Source organism: Hippoglossus hippoglossus, chromosome 7 (genome assembly GCF_009819705.1).
Source record: "Hippoglossus hippoglossus isolate fHipHip1 chromosome 7, fHipHip1.pri, whole genome shotgun sequence".
Taxonomy (NCBI): Eukaryota; Metazoa; Chordata; class Actinopteri; order Pleuronectiformes; family Pleuronectidae; genus Hippoglossus; species Hippoglossus hippoglossus.
This window is the reverse complement of record NC_047157.1, coordinates 1473241-1479898: the sequence shown is the minus strand read 5'-3', so window position 1 is coordinate 1479898 and position 6658 is coordinate 1473241.

Genomic DNA, 6658 nt, shown 5'->3' with positions numbered 1-6658 from the left:
TCTGTGAACATGAGCACTTGCACGTAGCCTGTAGTTTGCCCCCTCCACCACACTGCCCTGCTCTCATACTCCTCTCCAATATGACATGTTACTACAGCACAGCACGTTGTTTAAAGGTCCAGTGTGTACGATTTAGGGATCTATTGGCCGACATTGAATACAAAATAATTCTAGTGATGTTTTCACTAGTGGGTTTCATCTAAATTGTATGAATTGTTGTTTTATTTACCATAGAATGAGCCCTTTATATTTACATCAGTAGCAGGTCCTCTATGGAGGCTGCCTCGTTTTTATTTTACAGTAGCCCAGACTGGACACACTAAACACCTTTAGAGTTTTTATGACAACTGAAGGCTACCAGAGGTTCTCTTTCATGTTTAGAAAGGGGAGGGTGAGATGAGGGGTATTCAGCTGCAACATACAACTTCACCACTGGATCTCGTACATTCTACACACTGAACCCTTTAACACATTTATTCAACAAGTCAATTCAAAGTGCTTTACATAAGATATGAAAGCCAAATTGTAAAACAAACATATGCCATTACAAAACTTTTGAAGTTAGTTAGTGACAGGGAGTCAGTTTAAAGATCTTCGAACTTAAGTGATATGTTTCACTTTCTCTGTGTTAGTGAGGACTCCAGCAGCAGCATTTTGAATCACATTCATTTACATCTGTACGCGAAAGACAATGACATAAGGCAATACCCCCTTAAGTGATATCTTTTAATGTACAACATGAACATGTGCAGGTGAATGACACTCATGCATGCATCAACTACTCACCTATTAAAGGATTGACTGGGGATTTATGTATGAAAAACTACAGCTCACAATTAGAGACTAATAGTGAGGGGTTGAATAATAAAGAACAGTGTGTAAACATGGGGGAATTCCACTGTACCACCCTACTAGATGCTCACCTCCTGATTTTGTAGACTGAATCTTTGAATCATGTCCCAGCTTGCTCCCTGCAGGCTATATGTCAGGATTATCTTGTCTTAGAGCTCTGGCTGAGATGACAGCATCATTTCTTCAGAGAGGACAGGGCCACAGCATTCCTTCTTTCCTTTTGATCAGGGCCAGACTAACCAATTACTGATAACCCCTGATATTTTTCTATTGGGCTCCAATAACCCTAACCCTAACCCTAACCCCTAACCCTAACCCTAACCCTTATGTGTTTGGTTCTGTATACACCATCACTGCCCTTTAAAACTAAATTTGACACAGTGTCCCTCTGCAAGACAAAGCCATACATTTAGCTAATAATGGAAGACCTGCTTAAAATTGGTGTACTTATGTGGCACGAATCCAAACCAATTTTGCAATTAGTTAAATTGGCAGTGAAATATATAAGCAGGTGAAATATGGTGTTGGGGTTCCATGGGACTCCTGGAACTTTTGCTCATTTTACTCCAGTCTTGCGTCTGGTCATTTCATAAGATAGGATCAGATAAGATAATAATAAGATAGGATAAGGGGCTACTGCTGGTGCAAGACGTCGCATGTAGGGGATATGAGAAGTGCTGCATTAGCCCTTGTGTTGTCCCTGCTTCCACCGGCTGTTGGCCCCCTCACATAGCCCACCACATATTAGGACGCACACGTAGGGCAATAGACAAGTGAGCAGCCCTTGTAGATGTATTTGTTACACCCGCGGCACACGGTGTGAGTTTTACAGTCCTTTTTCCTGGGGCATATCTGACACCTCTTCCTCTTACTCGCCCCGAGCAGGGCTGCTGCTAGGGCTATGGAGGAGGCTGGACACTCGGGTCGAGCGTCGTCGTGGTCAAGAGCTCTCTGTGCGGCGGCGGCGGCTTTTACAGCCTTCACAACCGAGGTGGACGCTTCCGTGCGGGGGATGCTCTCCCTTCGTGCGATGAACGGAGTCACGAGAGCCTTTCCCAGCTGCTCTAGGAACACCCTCCGCTTGTTCCGCTTGCCCGGCATCCAGTCGGGGTTGATCTCTCTCCATATCACGAAGGCGTTGTAGGAAGAGACGTCGAGAATGTTGTGAAAGACGACCAGGGGCCAGCGCGCGGTCATCCTCCTGCAGCTGTACATTCCTATCACCTTGTCTAGGTTGTCCACGCCTCCTTTGTTGCGGTTGTAGTCCAGGACGATGACCGGTTTCCCATCCTCGCGGTCGCTGATGTCGGCCTCAGGGTGCCGTGTGCTCAGGAGCACCACGTTCCTGTTTTTCTTTGGGATGTAGGACACAAGAGTGGCGGTGGGCGTGAATGCGAACTTGGATGAGAACACCTCTCTTCCCTTGACCGCGAGCAGCCCGGTCGGGAGCTCGGGCTTGTTCTTCCGAACCGTGCCGACCATGGTGATCTTCCTCTCGAGTTCGTAGGACGTTAAGTAATTGTCGCACGTGACGTTACGACCGTGCAGTCCCTCCGTTACATCGAGCACTACCCGCAACCCTTGGTTCCGTTCTGGGCGTCCGCCGCTCGGCTTTCCGGTGTACACTTGCATCTTCCAAGCGTAGCTGGATTTTGCATCGCAGGCCACCCACGACTTGATCCCGTATTTCGCCGGCTTGCTGGGCATGTACTGTTGGAAAGGACACCGGCCTAGGGAGAAGAAGAGGAGGAGAAGAGATGAGAGGAGAGGAGAGGAGATCAGGACGAGGACTAGCAGCCGCTATCTAGCTATAGCTACATAACATAATAACATAACATAATAATAATATTAACAAAAACGAAAAAAAGACTAACCTCTGAACGGAAACAGTTGCTCGTCCACGATCACTTCGGGCCCCGGGTTGTAGAGGCGCGCCACCCACGCGTCCCAGACCTCTCGCACGGCCACCAATTTGTCCGTGGCTCGTCTTGTGTGTCTTGTCTCGCGGTCGTTGAAGCGCAGCAGTCTGGAGTACGTGTGGAAGAGTTTTAGGGGCATCGTGGCACGAAATATCGCCCGGCCGCTCTCGGCGTCCCACAGGCTGGCGGCAGCCTCGCCCCGGGACCTGTACACGCCCGCTAAGATCATGGTGGTGGTGCCGTGGTCTTGTCCTTCTTCTTCTTCTTCCAAGGATGACGAATCTGCAGAAGCATCACCCACTGGGTCATAGTCTTCGCCGCCTTCGTCGTCGTCGTCGCCGTCTTCGTGGCCGTCATCGTCGTCTTTGTCGTCTCTGTCTTCTTCTCCATCTGCTTGTCCGTCCGCTTCTCGGTCTTGCTCTTTCGCGTCCTCTTCGGGTTCAGAGGATGGTTGCTGGGAGAATAGCTGTTGGAGAACCTGTTCTCTGGTGAAACGCGCCTGACGTGACATCGTGACATGGTCAGGGAGGGTGGCACATGGAGAATGGCACACTGGCTTCTCTGTGGGTCTAATAAACCCCCCGAGATTACAATTGGAATCAGGTGTGGGCCTAAATGACCCCACAGAGCACCACAGCGCCCTCTCTGGGGGTCTAAATGACCCCCCAGGAGAATCGAGAATGACACTCCATTGGTCTCAATGACCCCAGGAGAATTGGATAATGACAATCCTTGGGTCACCCTAACCCTAACCCTGACCGGCCAGGGCTTGCGGATGATCACACGCACACTCACACACACACTCTGGGTCAATCCGACCCAGGAACAACACAAGGGTTAAGGAGCAAAGCTCGGCCATCACCCCTCTCTCCTACCACCTCCTCTGTATCCAGGGGGAATCCAAGAACAGACCCCACCCTTTTGACCACTTTTTTCGGTCTTTCATTGTGGCCCCATGCAGGCACAGGGAGAACATGCAAACTCCCCACACAAAAGCCTTGGTTAGCCATCACGTGCAAAACCAGAAGCCCTCTTGCTGTGCGGTGACAGTGCTACCCACTTCACTGTGTGGATTAGTCTCCAATACTTCTCAGCAGCTATATGGCTGAGTATGGCGTTGAATGTCCACTGCATTGCGTATCATCAATCAAATCAATCAAATTTTATTTGTATAGCCCATATTCACAAATCACAGTTTGTCTCATAGGGCTTTAACAAGGTGTGACATCCTCTGCCCTTAACCCTCAACAAGAGTAAGGAAAAACTACTAAAAAACCCTTTTAACAGGGTAAAAAGAAGGTAGAAACCTCAGAGAGAGCCACATGTGAGGGATCCCTCTCCCAGGACGGACAGAAGTGCAATAGATGTCAAGTGTAAAGGAAAACATCAGCAAGATAAAGGTTTTAGCAGCATTGATAAGGGTAAACATTTTGAAGCATAACTCAATGAATTTACGAATTATTGTCAGTAATGGTCGAGTATCTGATGAGAAATATTATATATCAAGCAGTCCTGTTGCAATCATAGTCTATGGTCAGCTGCCACCACGATCATGATCCACCATCAAGATCGGATGCCACTATAGTCCACAGTCATTATCCACTGCCGCCATCAGGATCCATCATCAGCTGCCACCTCGATCGTGGTCCACCACCATTATCAGATGCCAACACGATAAAAGATCCGCCATTATTATCATGATCAGCCAGCACGATACAGAATCCGCCATACTGGATCCACCATTACGATCTCATATGCCCTGATATGGTTCCCTGGAGACTCCCCTCACATTGTTCTGCTGCGGCTGATCTTTCATCTTTTCACCCTATTCTTCTCTGCACACTCTGCAGCTCTTCCTCATTCCATATCCTAAGCATGTGTGTTCTGTTCATAAGGGCGATATGGCGACGCACCACCAAAGGGGAAGAAGGAGGGAATTTTTTCTATCATATTCTACCACAGTGTTACACTAGTAGTGACTGCTCTAGACCATTTGACCTTCCTCCATATGTCATTGTCCAATTAGTGTAAGGTTGTCCTCCATGGAGTAGTGCTCCATGGAATAGCGCTCCTTTTGGGCGATTTCAGTCAGGGTGAAAATCGCCCAGATTGCTCTAAAAGACTCTAAATCCGATTTTTGCTCCACATGGCTAGTTTTCAGAGTAACTTCGTCACGTCTCTAAGAGAAGTTCCTTTCAGTCATCGTAGTAACGAAGATAAATTGACAACAAAACAATTAGGACCCCCCCAGACCAAATTTGAACATGAAACACGTTTCTACCAAAGGGGGGAAACCCTATAACCGGGGATTTTCGCGGGGCTGGTACTTTATTCTGCTACCATGCATACTGTTCATACCTGGACAACTACCTAAGTCACTGGCATGCACCATCTGTCTGAAAAGGTGAAAAAACGGCTTCAGTTTTCAAGGGCAAGGCAAAGACTGTGCAGAACGAGCTTCTGCAACGCATGCTAGCGGTCATCAGGGACATATAATGGAGGAGGTCAAGTCTGCTAAATTTCAATCCATCCAAGCAGATGAAACCGACGTTTCAACTCAGACACAGCTGGTGCTTGTGGAGAGATACTTCAACATGAACCATGCTGTGCAGGAATTTCTCCCTGTTATGGATGCAACGTCTATTTCAATTTCCAGTGTGCTTTTGGACAGACTGACGGAGCCAGTGTGATGAGGGGAGAGCCGGCAGGTGTGCAGCAAAAGGTGAGCATCTCAAAAATGCCCATTATGTGCTCTGCTATGCACACCAACTTGATAATGCAGCAAGCCACCACTCACGTCCCAGCTGTGAGAGTTTTCTTTACTGATCTGGGAGGTCAGTTTTTTTTTTCTACCAGTTTTTTATCCAGTGACGCAAACGCACCAGCATACTTGACCAGATTGTCACACGAAGGCTGCCAAGAGCTTCATCCACAAGATGGAGCTTCAATAGCAGAATCATCAACACCGTGTACGAGAACCTAGATGACCTCAAACAGTGTTTCGAATCCATCAAGACATCAGTTTCAATTGACAGTACCACATTAAAGAAGGCATCTGGCTTCATAAGGATGTTGCAGGATGATGACTTTCATCAAATCATGCCTCACGTTGACATGCTAAAACAGCAGCTGCATTAATGCAGTCTTTATCAAATGTGCCCTCCAGAGCTTCACAAGCAGTGTGCAGGCCATAGGTTACAATCAAATAATATTGTTCAACCCATCTCAATACAGAACCTTGTCATAACAAAATGTATACATGAAGTACACCTACACCTAACCCTAACAAACACTGTCGGTCTGCTTGCCCTCAGGGACTCTTCTCAACAGCAGCAGCGACCAAGGATTGGCTTGGGAGAAGAGGAGAAGCACAGGCAGACGTCTGCGATACAATCCTTCAAAGAAAGGTTCTCCTTCACTGATCACCTTGTGAGTGCCACACTACTACAAGCAGAGATGTTTGAACAGAACTGTGACACTGTCATACATTTCCTGTTGAGGCTCTGAATTCCACTTTTAAGGCACTGTTCAGCTCAAGACAGAACTATCACTGCTGTGGTGCACTGGCTCCGAGCCATGTTCCACTGAGATAAAACCAGGAGACATTGTCTGAGACTGTGGCTCTGCTGAACATCCTCATAAACACCCCATGTGTTAAGTCTTGATTTTGTTCGGACCCCAAAGCAGAGACTGATACAGGTGAGTAGATAAATAAAGAGTTTATTGCTCAACAAAAAGCAACAAAGAGCAGGCAGTGGAGGCAGAGAGCAGGCTGGCTGCTAGAATCCCAGGGACGGCACGCGTGCTGAGCACATGGAAGAAAAACTCTGCACTGTAGACACAATGTAGGCGAACAGTAAGGCACACAGGATTACCTGAGTACACTG